Here is a 24,825-nt window from a genome sequence, read left to right on the forward strand (position 1 = left end):
ATTGCATCTCATATATGAATTGGAGTCTAGTCCCTTCCTTGGATCGTGAAAAATTCTATACTGCAATTTTATCATCGGCGAATGAATGGAAAAGTGTCATTTAACGTATTAACAAATGATTCGTATCAAATTATCGTAATAATTGATTTTGTAAGTTGTTAGAAAATTTAAAAGAAAATATGTCATTGATTCAGCTATTTTTTAAAAAAAATTGTTTATTTCAAGGAGCTTTTATATAAAAATTGTGATAATCCACTAAAAAGTCACCATGTACACTAAACCAACATACGGATAGTAGTTCAACGGTCAAACCCTTTAGAACGTCCACAAACAACATCGTGATGGTTATATCTGTCTAATAAGTCAAAATAAACATATATGTAGAGTAAAGATGACAGACACACCTCAATACACACCCCAATTAAGGTGATAACAGCACTAGATATTATATCGTCGTCGTAGAACGAATGTAAAAGAGAGACCAGCAAAATCAAACAAATTATAATTATAATGGAACTTTTTAAATTACAATTTAAGATGTACCACATAGATAGTTCATATATACATATACAGAGGGGATCACACTTTTCTATCTATCGTTTTCCTAGATAGCTCCGTCTTTTATGTTGTCTTAAATTCCTTCCTTCCATGTCCTTGAGGGTTTTCTTCGTCTGCTTATATTCTGCGGTCAATATATCAATGCTATCTTCGCCACATGTTCTGCTCTGTCTTTTATCCTTTGTTCAATTCCTTCCTTCCATTTCCTTGAGGGTTTTCTTCGCCTGCTTATATTCTGCGGTCAATATATCAATGCTATCTTCGGCCACATGTTCTGCTCTGTCTTTTATCCTTTGTTCAATTCCTTCCTTCCATTTCCTTGAGGGTTTTCTTCGCCTGCTTATATTCTGCGGTCAATATATCAATGCTATCTTCGGCCACATGTTCTGCTCTGTCTTTTATCCTTTGTTCAATTCCTTCCTTCCATTTCCTTGAGGGTTTTCTTCGCCTGCTTATATTCTGCGGTCAATATATCAATGCTATCTTCGGCCACATGTTCTGCTCTGTCTTTTATATTTTGTTCAATTCCTTCCTTCCATTTCCTTGAGGGTTTTCTTCGCCTGCTTATATTCTGCGGTCAATACATCAATGCTATCTTCGGCCACATGTTCTGCTCTGTCTTTCATAAACTTATGCTCGAGCTTCTACTAGTTTCCCATTATTCAATGGGAAACTCAATTATTGGCTGGTAACCAATTGGGACAGATTATTTTGAAATCAGATTTGCGAAGATAACGCCGGTGGTTACACAGAGAATGGTCTGATTCTTCATCAAATGTGCATCCAGCTCTGGTGGTAAGCCTTTCTGAGGTGCCATTAGCTTCTGGCCAGTAAGGAAAGAAAAAACTTTCCGCAAGACCCTAAAGGTTTATGAAAACGCAAACGTCGACGAAACCACAACTACTAATATTATATTTACCGTTCGGAAACGGGCCTGCAACATCTCTTTTTAGTCTGAGTCACTGCTAGACAAGTATCAGTTTATATTGGTTTCAATATAAACTCAGGTTTAGGAAACCAAATTCGAGACTGTAGCAACTACTTTGTTCTAGTAAAGATTCAAGACTGGAATTAACAACTATCAGTTGAATTATTGAAGATACTTTAGTTTTAAAAGCAAATAACCTGAAAACTAACAACTATGTTTATCAAAATGAGGCGTACAAATAACAAACTAACAAGTAGTAGATGTTGTGAAAATGATGACACAAAATTACAGTAGACTCTTTGTGATAGAACACTCTGTATCTTGATTTGTCTTTAAGTTATATCTTCGTATTTTTATTCTGAAGCTTCTCCATCTGCAATATATGCAATTATCAATAAAAAACTCATAATTATTAAATAAGACGTTGATTATTTATGATTATCGACCTTATTTTTATTGCTTTTAACTCAGGTGAAATAGCATAGGACGCTAAAGGAGTGTATTGTTAACTTTCATCAGTATGTATGATACGAATACTTCACATGACTGCATATCTTTTACAAAATTAAAATACAATTTGCAATAAAAACGTCTCGGGGGCCCAATTACCGGAATACCAGATGCGATTTTCTTTTGTTTCTCTACCTTTATGGAACCTGCGGAATTTCCCAAGCGAAGTAGAGTCAAAGCGACAGTTATTATGAAGACACACTCGGATCGCTAACTTGGTTTAGTTGTTTAAATTTTTTTACTCATTGTCTGAAGGTCCTCTTAGTTTAGCACTCTTTTAGTAGTTGAAAATCTACTTATAAAAACATATTCTTCAATCACTTTCGACTATTTCCATAGTCCATGTCGTTTCAAAACACATATTGCATTAGCAAGAATTAGTTCATGAAAGTATTAAGAAAATGGTCCCAGAAATATCTCTGGGCTAACAAACGAAACACACACATTTTGGAAAAACTTTTCCCAGCGATGTTCAATAAGTCTTCGAAATAACCATTAACTGACGACATCACCTCTTCATGTTGGAACCGAGCCATTTTTTTAAGTCTGGGAACAGAAAATAATCCGAATGGGCTAAATCTGGCGAATAGAGAGCATGATGTAGCTCATCAAACTTTAATTTATATACAATAACAGATGTGTGAGCTGAATCAACACTTTCTTAGGTTTTTCTTTTACAGTCCGCTGTTTTGATTGTTATTTTGCTTCCGGCGTGAAATTATGGACCATTATGGTTATGAAATGGTGGAAAAATCCGGCTTCGATTCTGTGAAACAATTACCAAACACTCGATGGAAGCATCTTCACGACGCTGTTTTTGTTCCATTGTGAGCAAACGCGGCACCCATCTTATGCACAACTTTCTTATGTCAAAATTTTCAGTAAATATGCGATGTATTTCACTTTTTGAAATGCCTACTATATCTGCTAGCTCGCGCACTTTCAGTCATCCATTTTCTTCAATATTTCTGGGGTCGTCACCTCATTTGGTCGACAACTGCGATGGTGGTCTTGGCAGGTCGTGTGGCCTCGTTTCAACTCTGCTATCCAATATTTTACTATTGGAGCAGTCTCATTTAGAGTGAGCTTTTTTCCATGTTTACAAATTCACTGAAAACGTTCACAAACAAATACTATTCAACGTGGTGTTTTCAAATTTCAAACATATGCTGTATAGATTGTGTACTTTCTCATACACTGATATTTTTCAAGCTACTACCGTCATCTTTAGGTCAAACCAAGTACTTCTGGGACCATCTTCGTATGAGTTGATAGATTTAAGTGATTTACTTGAGCTAAGCATTTTCCAATAGATGTTTGTAGAAAGAAATTGTGTACAACTAATTATATGTAACTTCAATATATCATTTATATTATAGTAATTTTGTAGTCTCCAGAGTGTAGATGGTATTCAAACGTCAAATTTTCCCAAGTGTTTCAAACGTAGCATAAAATTTCCAAAAAAACACTCATACTATCACGAAAAAGTTCGGACGTTTTTTAAAAATTTAAAATTGTTTGTATTCGGTACATGATTATTGAAACGCGCTTCAGGCAGTCTAGTTGTTGATGTATTAGCTGCAGAATTAAATAAAAAAAAGTAATTAATTCGAGTGATTTGAGCGATTTAATCCTACGTCCACACGTTTGCGAGGGTTTGGTCAAGGAGAAGTCAACTACCAGAAGATAAACAGCAATGATATGGGCCGAAATTGAACATCGTTTTACGTACATAATGAAAAAAATTGAAATGTAGAAAAATTTAGTTGGTTAGCCTACAGCTTCTTCTTCTTCTCCCTACTCCATTTTAGCTAGATTGCCTGATCATTTTCGTGGACTTTTCATACTTCTTTTCCCCATTGGTGAGTTGTCTCGTGTTATCCTCACTATTCTTTCCTCGCTCATTCTACTTATGTGTTCGTCCCATTCGCGCTTTCCTCTCAGTACTCATTCGTTAATATTTTCCACTCTGCATTTTTGCCGTATGTCGTCGCTACCTGTCTAGGAGCATTTTTCCAAAAATTTTTCGTAGGACTTTCATTTCGTTTGTTTCCAGGATCCTTTTTGTTTTTGCTGTATCAGCCAGAGTTTCTGCTGTGTACGTCATTATGGGTCTGATTACAGTTTCGTAGGTTCTTGACTTGACCTCATCACTTATGTATTTGTTTTTCCTTAAAGTGTCGTTCCGGCTGCTCTTGCTGCTTTTATTGTTTCCTGTCTTACTTCTGTCTCAATATCACCATATCCGGATAATTCTATACCCAGATATTTGAATTTCATTTCTTGCTGGATTATTTTGTCGTCTACGACCAGCTTGCATCTAAGAGGTATTTTTGATGTTGTTTTGGAGGCAGAAACCATCATATTTAGAGATTTTCTGTGCAATTAAAGAGATATAGCAGCCTTTGGAGGTCGTCTTCGTTTTCTTCAACCAGCACAGGATTGTAATATTGCGATCACCCATTTTGTATCCGTTCAATCTGCGTACTTGCTTTATTATTTCATCCATAATTATGTTGAAAAGGAGTGGACTTAGTGAGTCGCCCAGACGTGTTCCTCTTTCCACGGGGATTGGTTCCGTCGATCTTGGCCTGGATTGTGTTCGGTCTGTATAGATTCTCTATGACTTTGACTAAGGTATGGGGTACTTGTCTGTCGTGGAGTCAATGTACAACATCCTCAAATCGAACCAGGTCAAATGCTTTTTGCAGATCTATGAAACATATGCAGGCTGGTTTTTTGTATTCGATCTGTCTTATAACAAATACTGCATCAGTGCCTACAACTTATCAAACAAAAACAAAAAATATACTTGAATATAAATTCTCAACTAAATGCTTATAACTTAGAAACAAGGGGTTGTATGAGAAAAATTTTGGTCACAGCATTGTTTTTATGTCGCCTACTCCTAATTTTTTGCATCAAGTTTCGGAACAATCTGTATTTGGAAAATAAGTTGTTATTCTTCGTCTTTAATAGACCAGACAATATTGCTGATTCAAAAGTTATGATAACGGAAGAAATTAACAAAATAATCCCCGAGGTCATACAAAATGTTGTACGAGAATTCCAAAATCGCCTCGGTTAACCTCAAGAAGTGAATGGTGGTAATTTTGAATATTTAATTTAATTTGAAAGTATATTGAAAAGTGATTTTTTTGCTGGTATCTTTTTGGCAACACTGTTTTTGACAGATCAAGCGTGAATCGTGTCTTGTGCCATTTTCAAACTTGTTCAATTCGGTCTATAGTTTAATCATGAATCGACTTACGAACGAACAACGCTTGGATACAATCTTTACATTTCTATTTCGCCGGTAAATATTTTTTGAAAAACAATCTGCATTGTTCAACAATTCATATTTGCGTTTTGTGATATAGCTCTAATTCAATTTGTTCTGTTGAATACTAGGTCGTTTATCGAAATTATAATAACGTGAAATGACCTGCCTGGCTCTAAATTGATTAGACAGTACCGGATTTTTCAAAATTTTGAGCAAGTAATAAAATGCGTTTATAAACTTCCTCTTTAACTATGTTTCTAATTAAGTATGGGCGTTATTATACTCTAGGGGCAAAAGTTTTTACCCACCTCATAATCAATTCAATGAATCTCAAAATGTAGCACTTGATCTTTTATATTTTGAAGCGAAGATGTTTACAAATAAAAATAATAGTGTCTTCTACTTTATACGAACGCATATATTAGTCAAAATTTGCAAGTACCGGCTGATTTGTTTATTATTCTCTAATTGTGGATAATTTTTTCAGTGTTTATGATTGTAGTTTAGTCCCAGTTAACCTTGCGAAACTAAAGAACATAAAGTGATTTATACTTTTTGAACCAAGATATCTTTTTGTGAAGTTCGAATACAAATTGTTTTCTCTTTCTTCTTCTTTCTCTTTTGTTTAAACTTGGTCTTGTTTCTTCTGCTATTCAGCCTCTTGAGAAGTAGATGTCCTTTTGTGCCATCTCGTGGGAGGTCTTCCAGGTGATTTCCTGCTAGTTAATTTTTGCATCTTTTGCGAATTGTTTTCGTCTTCCTGATCTAAGCAAAAGTAAACGAATCATTACAACGTGAAAAAAATGTCCCAGCAGGACATTTGCCTATAGAAAAACGTTCATGGTGACCTGAAAAAGCCACAACCAATGAAAGTAAACGTGATGGACGATTCACAGACTCAGAGATAACAGCTCAGCCTTTTTAGAAAGGTGGCAGTGGATAAACCTCTTTAAAGACGTCAAAATGCAATTAAGAGGCTACAGTTGGCTGAGGAACATCACAATTGCACGTATGAAATGCAAAAATTAAAATGCAAAGAGAATAAGAATCTATGATTTTAATAAAATCGAAATCCTGTCACGCGGCTTTTTTTTTAAGTTTTTACAAAAAGTGAACTAGTAACAAGTTCGAAATAAAGTGTTTTGTCGTTTTTCGAATGAATTTTTGCATACGTTACAATTCCGGAAACATGTTTTTCACTTTGAAACTGATATCGTAGAAATGTGATTTTCAAATTCTTCTTGGGGTGATGCGAATCGCTGTAAGCGCATTTTTGCTTTGACAGTGGGGAACAAGAAAAAGTCATAAGGTAAATACGGGCAATGAGACATTAACTCGATGTTTTTCTACTCGAAATATTCAGTTGTTTGACGTGATTTATAGGAAATGGCACGCGGAATCTATCTACCTCGCAGCTTAATCGATTGTATTGAAGTCTACATCTATTTGTCTGTCAGTCACGCGTCTGTTTCGAACAGTATCGATGTTTCTTAGAATGATAACGGATTATGGTTGACCATCATTGACGGCTGCACCACAATTACCAAATTCTGCCCACCAATTGTAAAAAGAGTCTTCTCTGATTGTTGCCAAAAGTTGCACGAAGCTTTTCTATGCATTGTTGTTGATTAAAGATTTTTTTAAAATCATCCAAATTCATCCAAAGAAAGCCTTTTGCAAAAACTGTTCTTAATTTTGGTTTCTATTTTCTTTATCACTTCTATTTCATCACCAACATCGTTTTTATTAATTTCTCTTTGTTTTCAAAGCATACTCAATATTTGTATTTGTATAATTTTCATCTTTTTCAAAGGATTTTCCATTAATTTTATTAAAAACGTATCTTAAGATGATATTAGTAGATATTAATAAATGTATCGAGACGGTTCTGTTACAACTATAGGAATTCAATATCCAATATTCTACTACTAATAATGTTGTGATATATCCGAGCATTGCCTCGCTCCATTAAATATTTTACATCGGATTACTTTGTTTCAGGAACAATTTATCGATCCCGAAGAGGTAATTGGAATTCTGGGTGAGTAAATAACCTGATTCATCGATGCATGAATGTATATAAGTATTTTTACATGCAAATTGATTGAATTGGTCATTCAAGATCCTTTAAAAACATATATGAATAATTTTTAATGAAAATTCTTAATATCAAGATAAAAGCCAAACTTCGAAAATTAACGTTTTTGAAAAAGATCCCGGATCTAGGATAGATAGAAAACTGAAAAATATTTGGAATCTGCTCAGTACAAAAATCTGACTGTCTGACTCTCATATAGGGCGTTAGTTTCACGGTTTCAATATTAGATTTATTAACATCATTTAATTTTACTCCAAAAAGGTACTCTTGACAAAAGTTGATAGTGTGTACCGTTTTCGGAATATTTTGATTCGAAAATTATGAAGTAATAACCGATGCTGATATTAAGTATCGATAAAGTTATTAATTATTGATTAGTAAGTTAAATAAGTATGGGCAATGAGCTATGGAAACCTTAGTATGAAAAAAACAACAATTTGATGATCGTGTTTTGCGGTTCTGGGACTCAAACTATTCACCAGCATTTGTTTGCCAAAATAAGGGAAATCAATCGCAGAAGACGATTCATTCTCCAACAAGACAATGCGAGCTGTCACACATCAGTTCAAACAAAAACGTTTTTGAATAGTCAAAACATCGAATTGATGGTTACAGTCCTTGTTTGGAGCCCATTAAATGCGAGTTCAACGTTTTTCTATACCCGAAGAAACAGTTTATGGGTTTAAATCACATGTTTTGGAGGTACCTCAATCGGAATGGAAAAAAGTAGGAATCCTTGCATATCAAAAAAATTCTAACTTTAACTATCACACTGTATAAATCGTACAAATAAGAAGTTGCAAAAACCAAATACAGTCAGCAATATAGGCCCATCTTTTGTCAATAAAATGACATCTTTTATTGTTCAAATGACTTCAATTATTTTTCCAGAGCCGTACTTTAGAATAATATTAGAATCGATTCATAACGACATCTTTGTTAAGTACCTTCCGTGGAATAAAATGCATGTACTTTTCAATGGAATAGTTGGTAACCAAGATAACATAACATCTTTTTCCATACCAATAACTGGGAGTTATTGGTATGAATGATGTTTAAGTTCACCTGAAATATTTCTTAATAAATCTAATATTGAGAAAGTTATGTTCAATACTACTTGATACGAACGGTATAACTAGCGCCCTCTATGAGAATCAAACATAAAAACAAATTCATTGGATGTTTCAGCTTCCAAAACATATTCGTATAAAATTTAAAAACAATGTTTCTACTAGTTGCGACAAAATTGTAAAAAAACTATTATTACTAATTATTACCATCTTGGTTAGGCTAGGTTAGGTTTAATTGATTTATTATATGTAAGTTGTACCATGTAATGTCTAAAATAATGGAAATAATATAGGAGACATATCAAATTAACTATTTGTACCCTCAGAAACAACCCGAAATGCGTGAAAAAATTTTGGCAACGATTTTTGCCTGAAGCCCTAATTCTAAATAATTAGTTTTTTAGTTAGTTTGTTACTAAAAATTAGAAAAAAAAATCCCCTTAGCAATATATTTAGCTAATAGCTAATAGTTAAACCAAAAAAGGATATTTAGAGTTTCGATTGATTAAAACAAGGGTTTCCCGAGGGCTCATTATATATTTGGGACATCCCTGGTATGAAAATTGTTAAAATGGTTACATTTGCAGAAGACACTGTTGTAGGAGAATCAATTGTAATAGTGGTAAAGAATTTTCAAAATTGAATAAACAAAATAGATGTCTGGATTATAAAATGGCGTCTTTGGAATCAATATTCTATACCGAGTGTTCCGGGAGTTGATGCAAAAAATTCGAGAGTGAGTAGATGGTTAACAAGGACAACCTGTACAATCTAAAGATTGCAAACATGAATTTTTCGATCGATTTCTTAACAAAAAGGTACTCTTTGTTTAACTCGATACAATTTATGGTTTAGGAGATATTTTTTAGATCGTTGTACATTCCAAGGAAACCATTCGCCATATAGAGACGTTCTGAAAAAAATTATCACAAATTGTAATTATTTCGACAAATTATTTTTTATCGTAACCCTTATATAAGCGAACAATTTCTTTTATTTTAAAGCCGCCACCGATTCAAATTTGAGCACAGATAGAATTTTCAATAACTAAATGGATTCAAGTAGAATGAAAAGAACAGTGTGAAAAAAATAAACAAGATTATGAATTAAAATAATATAAATACGCAAATTGTCAGTGTCAATATCACATTTTGATAAAGAAGAATATTTTTATCTATCTTAAAATAATTCGATACGTACTTTAAGCCACTCTCCAATTTTTCTTTTCCCAGTTTTCCCATTATCCCCATAATGGAGCAAATTAAAGTCTGAACCTGAGAGTCCGATTTCCTTTACGGTGTATGTTTTCCGGCAATTTCTATGTTATCAATAGAGGGGAAATTTTACGTAATGGCCGAGAAAAAAGATTATCATAAGATCTGCAAGTTAATCGATTAGAAAAAAAAATACGTCGTTGTGGATAATTAATTGATTGGATAAGGCAGATTGTGGATGATTGACGTTAATTTCCATAATTGAATTGCTTATCCTGATACATTTTTTGGAAAAATTACTGTCACGAACAGCAGTTGGATAACTAATTATAGTGTTAGGTTACGTATGCATTAAAATTAAAGTCGAGGTCAGCTTGAAACTGCGAGGAATAGAAGTAGTAGATTCTTCAGAATATGGCATTATTATCTGGTAAAGCTGGATCAGCAACGAAAAGGAAGTGCTCATGATCGACGACATTTTAGATAATAAATTTATCGTTCATGATGAATTTTTGGAATAATCATATTTTGTAAACTCTAATTTTCATAATATAACACGTTAATCGTTGATATTTTTTTTTTGTCAAAATCATATGCAGCTATAAGAAAATTTTCAGATATATCTACAGGTCTATAACTTAATTCGTGCTGTTTGCTAAGAGATGGCGTAGCTTGTATAATATTACATCATTCCAATATTCCGACCCTGCGTTGTAAAGCTACTGTTATTCTACATCTTTTCAGTATATGTCATCCATTTAAACCGTTAACAACAATAATTTTGTTTTACTCAAATATATCGAACTTTGTTCTTCTTCATTACTTTAATATGAAGAAAAATGCTGCCGAAAGTCATCGCATTTTGGTCGAAGTTTATGGTGAACATGGTGATTTTGACTTGGAAGACGATGAACGTCCAGGGCAGCTAAAAAAGTTTGAAGATGAAGAGCTGGAAGCATCACTCGATGAAGATTATTGCCAAACACAAGAAGAGCCCGCAGAATCTTTGGGTGTCACTCAAGCAGCCATTTTATAACGTTTAGAAGCAGCTGGATATATTCAAAAGTAAGAAAATTGGGTTCCACATGAACTCAAGCCGAGAGAAGTCGAAAGGCGGTTTTGTATGTCCGAAATACTGCTGGAACGCCACAGATGAAATCCCTTTCGAGCATTGTGCATTACAGATTCTCTACGAAAAAAAGTCTTATCATAATGCTGACACGATTACAGAGGAAGATACAGCGTCTACCGGATTGTATCTGCCGAAGGAATAGGGGTTGTCGCAGTTCTGGGTCCTATGGAGCTGCAAGTAAAAAAAAAAATGGAAAAACAGAATATATGGTCGATGGATCTACCGACTCATTCCTATTATCGAAGTCTGAATGAACAGGAATCATTGGGAAACTGATTACCTTCATACCAGGCGGATATCAGACACTCCTAAATGCACCTATTGCAGTGAGGAAGATGATGATGCTGAGCATTCTATTGGTCTATATGAGAAAATGTGAGAAACTTGTATATTCAGAAATCTGGACGAAGTTTCAATATTGCCAAGATGATTGAGTGCCAAAGAGAAAGATAATAGGAACTAGATATAACGAAAGCAATACGAGAGTGGATACCGTTGCGAAATGCGGGAGCCCGGAGGGGGGGACGTTCATGAGGATTTCCTCTCCGATAGGAAAAACAGTCACATCGATGTTACCAGGCGTCTAGGACGGATTAGTGAATCTCCAAGTGCTAATTTGAATAAAATATTGATGAAACGTTTGAAAGAGACGTTTGAACCACAAGCAAAATGTCCACGATTGTATACTTGCAAGAGATCATCTGTCTTACTGAACGAATTTAAAACTGCTTCATACAAGATGCAGTTAAACAAAATAATTAAAAGATATGTGTCTTAAGAGAAAGGTTAGTGCTCTATCGATTTTCCAATTTTGATAATATATTTCTTATGTCTCCAATTTTCATATCAATGGGTTTGTAAAAAAGTTAAAATTATCGTCACTGGAACAGTGAGAATCCCAAACTCAAGTACCAAAAACCAACGCATAGTCTTGAAGAGATAGTCATCATCATCATCATCATCATTAAGCCTTTCAATCCCATGTGGATTATGTCTATCGTTTTTGGCGCTTTAAATCCTCTTTTTTTTGAGGTGGATTACTCCTAGTTTTCTAATTTTCATTTTCTTTATAGTTTGTCGTTTGTTTTGGCTGTTTTTCTCGGCCTGCCCCTCGAAGAGATAGTATTACTAGCAACTCGGGCAGAGGAATAATCATCAATTTTTTATCTTTGAAAACGCTCGAAGTGAAACATCACTGTTAATACTGAACGCTACGCAGTGATGTTGAAAGGTTTGCTAGCTCAAAGAATACTGAATTCTAGGACTTGATTTCAACAAGACGGAGCTACCAGTTGATTTCTGAAAGAGGTGATATCTCCTATGGCCCCCTCGTAGCCCAGATTTAATGATTCCCGTCTTATTTCTGTGGGAATATCTCAAACATAAACTCTACAGTGATATCCAAGAAAGTTTAAAGGAATGCCATTGTAGAGGGGGTCAACGTTTGGTTGGATTATTTTAAAATATAAACTTCAGTGATTACTTTAGAGTTTCTTGGTTTCATTTCAACTTGCCTTGTGTATTTATTATTCAATCTATTTAAATATCCTTTTTTGCGTCATTACTATTTGTTTAAAATTTCAACAGAATATTTTTGTTTCTAAAACTTGAAAATTTCATTGTTTTCCATTGATATTTTTGCTTCTAATTTTGGTATGTTTGAATCAAACACTTTTCTGGAATTATTTCAACCAACATCTAGTAGATTTTGTCTTATTTGTTTATAATTAAGTTCGTAAATCTATTTTCCGCGTGCTAGTGTATGTTATTGAAAGTTTTACAGCTTCTCTAATACCCGTAGTACCTTTCAGATACTTAGGTAGGATCTTTTGGAAATCCGATAATAGTGAAATATCGAAAGTTCAATTTAACGTTATAGATATTCTTGTGTTAGAGAAAATAGATCGAGCTTCACAAGTGAACAGAGTTTTCTGTAAAGCCCACTCAACATAAATTAAACCCAGAAGGATGAAATGGAAAATAGAATTGAATATAAAGAAAACAAAAGAAGGATTTGTGGTTATGATAAATCTTAATATTAGTTTCATAAAACGAAAACACCAGTACGTATTTGTAAAAAAATATAAAACAAACGGATTGATGAACAAATGTATAATGTAATCGTATATAAAGTTTATATAGGGTGATTCATTCTCCCTCATATTATGGTTTGTACGTTTCTAATCATGTATAAACTTTGGCACATTGTTGTTAATGAAAATAATACTTCTAAGTATATAGTTATGATTTAGTATAATAAAACGATACTCAAAGTTCTAACCTTAACACAGTTTACGCCTGAAATGGGATTGAGCGTTGAGACATTTGACCTTTCTTGATATCTTCTAAGTGTGATCCAAATTTCGTAATATAATAATATAACTACTGAATATTTTAGCGTTTTGAATATAGTCAATATCTGAAACATAACAGTCACACAAACGGTCGCTATGACGCGCGTTTCGATAACCAAGTTATCGTCTTCAGAGATTGAAAGTAAACAATCCGTTTATTCAGTATGAATATCACCAACGGCTCCAGTAATTCCAGCTTAAACCCAGAGAAACCAAATGTTTTCAAAATTTGTTTGATTTCTGTTGTTTTGCATATAACTGGTCCATATTGCACCTGAACAACACCAAATACTGCGAGATTTTCACATAAACGCTTATATGATGCATTCTTCTATATTATTACCCTGGGGGGCTTAACATTTGGTCTACCGCTCCTCCAACTTCGACCTGCAAGACTGCTGATGTTAATATATTCAAAACCGGCTTGTAAATTAACTAAATCGACCATTTCTTTAGTGTTCTCATTTTAAGAAATAGCTAGAAGTCTACCCGACTCTCATCTGGACTGTGTTGGCGAATAAATGTTGAGGTACTGACCCGTTTCGTAGATCTTGCACGAAATGCGTCCTTGTAGAAGCCATCAGTCAATGCTTGGACTTGTGGTAATCAAACCTGGATATCAAAGAGAATGATCTTCATTTTTGGTTTTATGAGAAGTTCACCACCTTTTTCAACCACCTCTGTCGACTTTTTCCCGGTTATATTTCAAAACTTTTCATTCCTTATCCAATCGAATGAGCGCAAGAAAATTCTCACAAATCAATCGACGCAATTATTTTTATTTGGTGAGTTTTTGGCGGAGAGTCTTGATTATATTGACGATATTTTCTGCTCTAAGCCTTTCATCATCTTTCACGCGCTTGTTTAAACCGCTTTGCCCATTCATATAGAAATCTCCTAGTGTCGAAGAACATAACGGCGAAGAGTTTATAGAATCGAGTATTTCAATGCTTCCATGTACAGTTTCTTTAGTACGAACTGTTTGGCGTCTCACGGGATAGTGAACGCGATTTCAAGATGATCCCTTGTTGTTCGCATTAGTTTCTTCAAAGAACGATATGGAAAAACCATTATTTTGATACAAAATTTCAAATAACAAATAAAAAGCAACAATAAGCTTGTGAAATAAAGCAGCGTTGCCAATACAAAGTTGACAAAACATAAACATGGTTTGGTTTGTAAGACACCGTTTTGTGAATTATTTCGATCGGAACGTTGCATGTCCCCCACATTTGATTGGGGGCCTTATAAGCAGGATCCAGCTCGCCCCTTTCTATCTTTCATGTTCGCGAGTTACCGGTATGTTAAGTTGAAAATTAAATGGTAATTTTTTAACCTTTTACAAATTAAGGTTATCAGTTCATTCTAAAAACTAAACTTTATTGACAAAACTGCTGCAAACATAAAATAAATCATTATATAAGATTATGTCAAAGCTAGGAGCTAAACAATTAATGTTTTTTAACGCGGTGGATACTCTAATTACAAAATGTTTACTTTGATGTTGGAAAGTCTATTTAATCATGGCTTCTCTAGCTTTCGTTTCACCTAAATCATTGATGACGTTAGAAAGTCAACAGTTTTCACCAATTCACTCTCAATTGCCAGCATTGTCACATTGTTCAGACGAGTTTGGCCAGTTGTGCTCCATTGCCAAGTTTTCAGTGAATTCGACAATCTACTAAAAGACTTCTCAGCCGTTGAGATTGTAACTGGGATGGTAAAGAAAAGTCTAGGTTCAAGAAAATGGCCTGGAGGTTTTTGATTGGGAAACTGTTATAAATACATTCTTCATATGAAGAGTTTCTTCTTCTGTATCAGCAAAGTCTGGAGGTTAATAAGCAACGAAATTATCAGTTTTAATGTTCAGCTCTTCCTGGTGTTGACTCATGAGTACTAAAAAACTGGAGCAAACAGGTGACAAATTTCTTCACAGCTCACAAATCTAGTTTTCAAATCAGCCATGATGAATCCAAAACAGGAAAGACAACAAAAGATTTTCTTTTGACAGGCGACGTGTTTTGCGCCTGCAATTCATTTAACAAAATTGATCAATGGAGGCGAAGAGCCTAAGATCTACGGTAAACTATTCTGCAATTAATGTAAAAATTAAATTAAAAGACGGCTTGACTGGGGCCTTGTGACCAGAGCTGCACCAGCCCCTTCCTTGTGGAGTCCACGTTGTTCAGTGTGTCATATACACCGGACCTTTTGCCCATTTTTCTTGCCGCGTCACGGATTTATTAACCTACTCTCGTATATTATATTGACACATTCCGTCCATAATCTAAATTACATCACCGCTTGAATTAGATACAAACTGTCAAGGAAAAGAATTGTATCAGAATAGCTTATCTATTTATTTTTTGTTTTGGCATTTTCTCGACGTAGGACCTTAATCCAATTACAAACTTTTTAGCTTGCTTCTAATGGAACAGTAATTGGATAATATCACCTTTCACGAAAAACCCACTCTCATTGTAACAGGAATACTTTTTAGATTGTTGGACCTACTTAAAACATAATATGACGTTAATGATTCAAACATTATTCGGAATGCTTTTCTAGAGAAGACATTCATTGTTGGATAATTTAATATCATGTCCACGTTTTCGTGCGAAAAACGGCTCTTAATTGAATTTATTATGCCATTTAGATTATAAGTCACGATTAATTTCTTACAATTGGTCCTTCGAGTCGTGTAGTAATGGCTATTATTAGAAATTATGACAACGTTGCCGGACGTACCAATAAAGCTAACTCTTATAAATCGATTACAAAAAAAAATGGAAAATGGCATTTCCCATGAATTCAATAACATAATCCGATTCAATATCAGTCAGCTTTTATCCAAGCGTAGGTATATAGTATACGTATTGGATGGAAATCGTAAATTTATTTCTAGCTTCGCATGTAGGGAGTGTGTTTGTTCTGGGAATATATTGAAAGATTTTGAATACTTTATTGTATTCGGTATTTTGTTTTATTGTATTTATACATTTTTGAGAGAGAAAAACAAACTTTTGGCTTGTCTTTTTATAACGTATTGTATGGAGTGTAAAATATATATGTTATATAACGGGTACTATTTTTGAGAATCTGCTAATTGTTATTGAAGTAATTTTTTGTTTTATCGGTTCTTTTCTAGAGTTCTTTATGTACTTTCGATCGTCAGGGTACTGGGATTTTATTTCAACTATTCTTTTATTAATTTCCACTCTCTCCAATTCTTGGTAATTATACACTTTCACGGTCACCTGGTTTTTTGGCTCTAGAAAATCGAAAAATGGATGGATTTTAATGATCTTGGTTTCAAAATGTTCCGTTTTACGGCGGATTTATAAAAAAAAATAGTAGAAATAGCTGGAATGAAAATTTCTCATAGTTTTACTGTTTTAAATCGTAAAAAAAACGGTTTTGCAAAATAATCCTTTACAAAAAATTATGGTAATTATACACTTTCGCGGTCAACTGGTTTTTTGGTTAGGTTAGGTTAGGTTGGCTCTAGAAAATCGAAAAATGGATGGATTTTAATGATCTTGGTTTCAAAATGTTCCATTTTACGGCGGATTTATAAAAAAAAATAGTAGAAATAGCTGGAATGAAAATTTCTCATAGTTTTACTGTTTTAAATCGTAAAAAAAACGGTTTTGCAAAATAATCCTTTACAAAAAATTATGGTAATTATACACTTTCGCGGTCAACTGGTTTTTTGGTTAGGTTAGGTTAGGTTGGCTCTAGAAAATCGAAAAATGGATGGATTTTAATGATCTTGGTTTCAAAATGTTCCATTTTACGGCGGATTTATAAAAAAAAATAGTAGAAATAGCTGGAATGAAAATTTCTCATAGTTTTACTGTTTTAAATCGTAAAAAAAACGGTTTTGCAAAATAATCCTTTACAAAAAATTATGGTAATTATACACTTTCGCGGTCAACTGGTTTTTTGGTTAGGTTAGGTTAGGTTGGCTCTAGAAAATCGAAAAATGGATGGATTTTAATGATCTTGGTTTCAAAATGTTCCATTTTACGGCGGATTTATGAAAAAAAATAGTAGAAATAGCTGGAATGAAAATTTCTCATAGTTTTACTGTTTTAAATCGTAAAAAAAACGGTTTTGCAAAATAATCCTTTACAAAAAATTATGGTAATTATACACTTTCGCGGTCAACTGGTTTTTTGGTTAGGTTAGGTTAGGTTGGCTCTAGAAAATCGAAAAATGGATGGATTTTAATGATCTTGGTTTCAAAATGTTCCATTTTACGGCGGATTTATAAAAAAAAATAGTAGAAATAGCTGGAATGAAAATTTCTCATAGTTTTACTGTTTTAAATCGTAAAAAAAACGGTTTTGCAAAATAATCCTTTACAAAAAATTATGGTAATTATACACTTTCGCGGTCAACTGGTTTTTTGGTTAGGTTAGGTTAGGTTGGCTCTAGAAAATCGAAAAATGGATGGATTTTAATGATCTTGGTTTCAAAATGTTCCATTTTACGGCGGATTTATAAAAAAAAAATAGTAGAAATAGCTGGAATGAAAATTTCTCATAGTTTTACTGTTTTAAATCGTAAAAAAAACGGTTTTGCAAAATAATCCTTTACAAAAAATTATGGTAATTATACACTTTCGCGGTCAACTGGTTTTTTGGTTAGGTTAGGTTAGGTTGGCTCTAGAATATCGAAAAATGGATGGATTTTAATGATCTTGGTTTCAAAATGTTCCATTTTACGGCGGATTTATAAAAAAAAAATAGTAGAAATAGCTGGAATGAAAATTTCTCATAGTTTTACTGTTTTAAATCGTAAAAAAAACGGTTTTGCAAAATAATCCTTTACAAAAAATTATGGTAATTATACACTTTCGCGGTTACCTGGTTTTTTGGTTAGGTTAGGTTAGGTTGGCTCTAGAAAATCGAAAAATGGATGGATTTTAATGATCTTGGTTTCAAAATGTTCCATTTTACGGCGGATTTATAAAAAAAAAATAGTAGAAATAGCTGGAATGAAAATTTCTCATAGTTTTACTGTTTTAAATCGTAAAAAAAACGGTTTTGCAAAATAATCCTTTACAAAAAATTATGGTAATTATACACTTTCGCGGTTACCTGGTTTTTTGGTTAGGTTAGGTTAGGTTGGCTCTAGAAAATCGAAAAATGGATGGATTTTAATGATCTTGGTTTCAAAATGTTCCATTTTACGGCGGATTTATAAAAAAAAAATAGTAGAAATAGCTGGAATGAAAATTTCTCATAGTTTTACTGTTTTAAATCGTAAAAAAAACGGTTTTGCAAAATAATCCTTTACAAAAAATTATGGTAATTATACACTTTCGCGGTTAACTGGTTTTTTGGTTAGGTTAGGTTAGGTTGGCTCTAGAAAATCGAAAAATGGATGGATTTTAATGATCTTGGTTTCAAAATGTTCCATTTTACGGCGGATTTATAAAAAAAAAATAGTAGAAATAGCTGGAATGAAAATTTCTCATAGTTTTACTGTTTTAAATCGTAAAAAAAACGGTTTTGCAAAATAATCCTTTACAAAAAATTATGGTAATTATACACTTTCGCGGTTAACTGGTTTTTTGGTTAGGTTAGGTTAGGTTGGCTCTAGAAAATCGAAAAATGGATGGATTTTAATGATCTTGGTTTCAAAATGTTCCATTTTACGGCGGATTTATAAAAAAAAAATAGTAGAAATAGCTGGAATGAAAATTTCTCATAGTTTTACTGTTTTAAATCGTAAAAAAAACGGTTTTGCAAAATAATCCTTTACAAAAAATTATGGTAATTATACACTTTCGCGGTCAACTGGTTTTTTGGTTAGGTTAGGTTAGGTTGGCTCTAGAAAATCGAAAAATGGATGGATTTTAATGATCTTGGTTTCAAAATGTTCCATTTTACGGCGGATTTATAAAAAAAAAATAGTAGAAATAGCTGGAATGAAAATTTCTCATAGTTTTACTGTTTTAAATCGTAAAAAAAACGGTTTTGCAAAATAATCCTTTACAAAAAATTATGGTAATTATACACTTTCGCGGTTACCTGGTTTTTTGGTTAGGTTAGGTTAGGTTGGCTCTAGAAAATCGAAAAATGGATGGATTTTAATGATCTTGGTTTCAAAATGTTCCATTTTACGGCGGATTTATAAAAAAAAAATAGTAGAAATAGCTGGAATGAAAATTTCTCATAGTTTTACTGTTTTAAATCGTAAAAAAAACGGTTTTGCAAAATAATCCTTTACAAAAAATTATGGTAATTATACACTTTCGCGGTTACCTGGTTTTTTGGTTAGGTTAGGTTAGGTTGGCTCTAGAATATCGAAAAATGGATGGATTTTAATGATCTTGGTTTCAAAATGTTCCATTTTACGGCGGATTTATAAAAAAAAATAGTAGAAATAGCTGGAATGAAAATTTCTCATAGTTTTACTGTTTTAAATCGTAAAAAAAACGGTTTTGCAAAATAATCCTTTACAAAAAATTAGGTAATTATACACTTTCGCGGTCAACTGGTTTTTTGGTTAGGTTAGGTTAGGTTGGCTCTAGAAAATCGAAAAATGGATGGATTTTAATGATCTTGGTTTCAAAATGTTCCATTTTACGGCGGATTTATAAAAAAAAAATAGTAGAAATAGCTGGAATGAAAATTTCTCATAGTTTTACTGTTTTAAATCGTAAAAAAAACGGTTTTGCAAAATAATCCTTTACAAAAAATTATGGTAATTATACACTTTCGCGGTTAACTGGTTTTTTTGGTTAGGTTAGGTTAGGTTGGCTCTAGAAAATCGAAAAATGGATGGATTTTAATGATCTTGGTTTCAAAATGTTCCATTTTACGGCGGATTTATAAAAAAAAAATAGTAGAAATAGCTGGAATGAAAATTTCTCATAGTTTTACTGTTTTAAATCGTAAAAAAAACGGTTTTGCAAAATAATCCTTTACAAAAAATTATGGTAATTATACACTTTCGCGGTCAACTGGTTTTTTGGTTAGGTTAGGTTAGGTTGGCTCTAGAAAATCGAAAAATGGATGGATTTTAATGATCTTGGTTTCAAAATGTTCCATTTTACGGCGGATTTATAAAAAAAAAAATAGTAGAAATAGCTGGAATGAAAATTTCTCATAGTTTTACTGTTTTAAATCGTAAAAAAAACGGTTTTGCAAAATAATCCTTTACAAAAAATTATGGTAATTATACACTTTCGCGGTTACCTGGTTTTTTGGTTAGGTTAGGTTAGGTTGGCTCTAGAATATCGAAAAATGGATGGATTTTAATGATCTTGGTTTCAAAATGTTCCATTTTACGGCGGATTTATAAAAAAAATAGTAGAAATAGCTGGAATGAAAATTTCTCATAGTTTTACTGTTTTAAATCGTAAAAAAAAACGGTTTTGCAAAATAATCCTTTACAAAAAATTATGGTAATTATACACTTTCGCGGTCAACTGGTTTTTTGGTTAGGTTAGGTTAGGTTGGCTCTAGAAAATCGAAAAATGGATGGATTTTAATGATCTTGGTTTCAAAATGTTCCATTTTACGGCGGATTTATAAAAAAAAAATAGTAGAAATAGCTGGAATGAAAATTTCTCATAGTTTTTACTGTTTTAAATCGTAAAAAAAACGGTTTTGCAAAATAATCCTTTACAAAAAATTATGGTAATTATACACTTTCGCGGTTAACTGGTTTTTTGGTTAGGTTAGGTTAGGTTGGCTCTAGAAAATCGAAAAATGGATGGATTTTAATGATCTTGGTCTCAAAATGTTCCGTTTTACGGCGGATTTATAAAAAAAAATTAGTAGAAATAAATGGAATGAAAATTTCTCATAGTTTTACTGTTTTAAATCGTAAAAAAAAACGGTTTTGCAAAATAATCCTTTACAAAAAATTATGGTAATTATACACTTACACGGTCACCTGGTTTTTTGGCTCTAGAAAATCGAAAAATGGATGGATTTTAATGATCTTGGTTTCAAAATGTTCCATTTTACGGCGGATTTATAAAAAAAATTAGTAGAAATAGCTGGAATGAAAATTTCTCATAGTTTTACTGTTTTAAATCGTAATAAAAACGGTTTTGCAAAATAATCCTTTACCAAAAATCATGGTAATTATACACTTTCGCGGTCAACTGGTTTTTTGGCTCTAGAAAATCGAAAAATGGATGGATTTTAATGATCTTGGTCTCAAAATGTTCCATTTTACGGCGGATTTATAAAAAAAATTAGTAGAAATAGCTGGAATGAAAATTTCTCATAGTTTTACTGTTTTAAATCGTAAAAAAAAAACAGTTTTGCAAAATAATCCTTTACCAAAAATTATGGTAATTATACACTTTCGCGGTCAACTGGTTTTTTGGCTCTAGAAAATCGAAAAATGGATGGATTTTAATGATCTTGGTCTCAAAATGTTCCATTTTACGGCGGATTTATAAAAAAAATTAGTAGAAATAGCTGGAATGAAAATTTCTCATAGTTTTACTGTTTTAAATCGTAAAAAAAAACAGTTTTGCAAAATAATCCTTTACAAAAAATTATCTCATTATCAGATAAAGTTCTTATATTTTTTTGGATTCTACATAAATTGATAAACAATTTAAAAAAAAATCCAAAAAGAATGATTTTTTCAGTTTTTATAGCTTAAAATGAAATCGATGGAAAACAATCAATTTTCGTGAATAGTTTCGTACTATATTCTATATAATCCGCCGTAAAATGGAACATTTTGAGACCAAGATCATTAAAATCCATCCATTTTTCGATTTTCTAGAGCCAAAAAACCAGGTGACCGTGAAAGTGTATAATTACCCAATTCTTTGTTGCTTCATTCGTGTTTCTTATAGTTTTTTGTTCTAACCAAGTTTTCCTGGATCTTCTCCTCTTCATTTTCCTATGTTTTCCTGCTTCTGCCATTTTTCTTTTTAGGTATTGTGAAGTTCTCGTCTTTATGTCCGTAATAGTTTAAGCATTTTTCAATGATTTGGTCTTCTATTGCTTTTTAGTTGAGTTTTTTTTATTATCATATCATTCTTTGTTCTGTCTATCTTCGTTTTCTCTACCATTTTCCTCAGTTCTTTTATCTTTGCTTATATTACTCTGACTTTTGTTCATTATCCACGTTTCACTTCCATATATTAAAGAGGGTACTGTTTCTTTATGTCTTCACCTATTTATTTTTCCTTATATAGAAGACAGTATGATTAATTTACTTTTTTTTAATCTGTTCTCTATCTTTCTATTCATTTTATCTTCTGCCATTTCCTTTATTCTTGGTTCTTTCATTATTAGTTGATTCTATTACTTCCATAATCATTTCCATTCTTAGGTCTCCTATTATCTTCATCTATATGTCTATTTCTTCTTCTATTTTCTTCAATGGATTTGCTACTATTACTATATCATCTACATATCCTAATTCGTCTATTTTTCACCGGTTCTACGTTTCTGCATTGTCTCCAGTTCATTGTTCTTTTCATTTATTCTTTCCATCATATCATCTATCAAGCTTTTCATAACCTAAAAGGTTTTCCAATTTCTCACATTATTAATTATGTGCCTTTGACTTTTCTTTCTGCTTCCTGCGTTGTACTTTATGATTCACACGGGGAAATTAAATTTCATGGTTTAAAGTTGATATTTATACCCAGTAACCTTAATTATAACTTTACGAGAAGATTTTCTGGTAGGGAAACGCTTAATGTCAATGATCAGTTAATTATTGAAGAGAAAACTTTTATTTAGAGTCTGCGTTCTCAAAATTGAAGGATGAAATATTAGAGGTTATAACCTCACTTTTTTAAAATTCCAAGTAGCATAACCGCTTTGGTCCCAAATGAAGAATTCGTAATTATTTTGGTTTTCGAAAGAAGCAACAACAAAACAATTAAATTATTCTGCTTTTCAAACTTCCTCGTAATTCAACTTCGAAGTTCAAAAATAGTTTGAAGTAGCGTTCAATATGACACCCAAAGAAGCTACTATTCAGTTCGGTTCAGTTAGATCCACTTTTACTTTGTTTGAAAATTTTTTTACCAATGATTGGAAGTTTGGTCGAAATTAAGTGGAGCCAAAACGATTCTCGACATCTAGTAGCATATCAAAAATTGTCTAGACGAATGAAAAAGTGGTTTATTTCGATGAATATCCTCAAATCTTTTCGGAAACTATGATCGAGTTAATTCGATCATGATCTGAATGTTCTGAAACTAACCGGGAAAACGTTCATTGCTGTTCGGGAACTGATCGAGTTATTCGGGTCGTTGTTATATGTTATGATTCTTTCTACCCACCGATGAATTAATGAGATCAGCCGACGAGTTGTTCCATTTGTCTATGGTAAAGTTCTTGAATATAATGTTTCAAATTTGAAATTTGAATGAATGTTTGTTCGTTCCGCGTTAGGATTCGCAATCAGCCGAACACGGGTTATAGTTTTCGAAAAATCCTGTTGTTGTTGGTTTTCGTGTAATTCACTGTCATCTTCCAACTCCTAACACAACTTTATACAGTTTTCCAAAAAAAAATCAATTTTAAACCGTTTTCAATAATAAATAGAGACAATAAAATGTTCATAAAAGTTTCCATTCAAGTGAAGTTAGATAAATCAATCAGAAAATATTTTATTGGGTGAGGTCCGTAGCTGCCAGTCCAACGCTGATGATAAGAAAAAATTGTAAAACTTTTATCTTCGTAGTTAAATAAATCAATTCATAACTTTGTAAAAACCTTTGGAACAAGTAAAAAAATATAAATACATAAAGTGGTTTCAATAATTTGACTACTGTAATCGTTGGATGTCAAAACTATTAAGAACCCCTATCAGTGTATATGTTCTCTTAAATACTAATTTCATTGTATACCAAAGCTGTAATTAATGGTCGCTAGAGTCACATCGATATAAAATAAAAGTAAGTAATTTGATACATTAGTTAATGGAACTTTAAGTGTTTAAAGGATATTTGGAATTACTTAACTATGACGTTGGTTCCCATTAGAAGCGGTCAGTGTACAATAGATCTTAACGAATATCTAGAAATTACGTAAGTAGAGTTATAACTCTCCACAGTCACATTAATATAAAACAAAAATTAGGTGATCCGAGACGATACGTAAGGGTAAAATAAGAGACACTTAACTAGACGATTAATGGTTGCCATCACATCATCGGTTCTTATTTTTGCTGAATCCCAATTTTCCAATCTCTAAAAAAAGTGGAGATCTATTTATAGAAACTTGCGTTGCGGCCGAGTTTTAACGACGAATCAACATTTTTCGAAAAAACAAAAAAAAGGCTAGAATTGATTGCTTGCTAAAGTTAATTATTTGATAATCAAAACAACTAAGCAAATTTTCAATCAAATATTAATTGATTCTGCTGTGAGTGGATATCAAAAAAGTAAAGTTGGCCGGCCAAATTAATTTCTACAGTGACTCACAACACAAGAACGAAGATTTCTTTCTATTTAACTTCAATTATTTGTTTAAAATGAATTATATATAAAACAAAACTATTGAATCACTTTCTTTTCGAAAGTCTGGAAACAAATTCCGTCACTGGTCAACAGTTGTCGAACAAGTTTATGCAAGATTGCAAACACATACACCACAAGTGTTAATTTGCACGTCTGAGCAAGCGTTGCGGATGCGACTGCGGCTCGCGCGGCAACGGCATGCCTCGACGCG

General features: G+C 32.7%; 1 protein-coding gene across 3 annotated transcripts in view; it reads left to right on the forward strand.

The window, feature by feature from the left end:
* The window catches only part of LOC130449129 (1-phosphatidylinositol 4,5-bisphosphate phosphodiesterase epsilon-1-like), a 337,095-nt gene that overhangs the window by 33,763 nt on the left and 278,507 nt on the right, over positions 1-24,825 (forward strand). For all 3 annotated transcript variants that reach the window (XM_056786816.1, XM_056786818.1, XM_056786817.1), the window contains exon 2: positions 7,281-7,320. The gene's annotated coding sequence lies outside the window, so the exon portion shown is untranslated. The remainder of the gene's footprint in view (positions 1-7,280; positions 7,321-24,825) is intronic.

The sequence above is a fragment of the Diorhabda sublineata genome, chromosome 9 (assembly GCF_026230105.1).
Source record: "Diorhabda sublineata isolate icDioSubl1.1 chromosome 9, icDioSubl1.1, whole genome shotgun sequence".
Lineage (NCBI taxonomy): Eukaryota > Metazoa > Arthropoda > Insecta > Coleoptera > Chrysomelidae > Diorhabda > Diorhabda sublineata.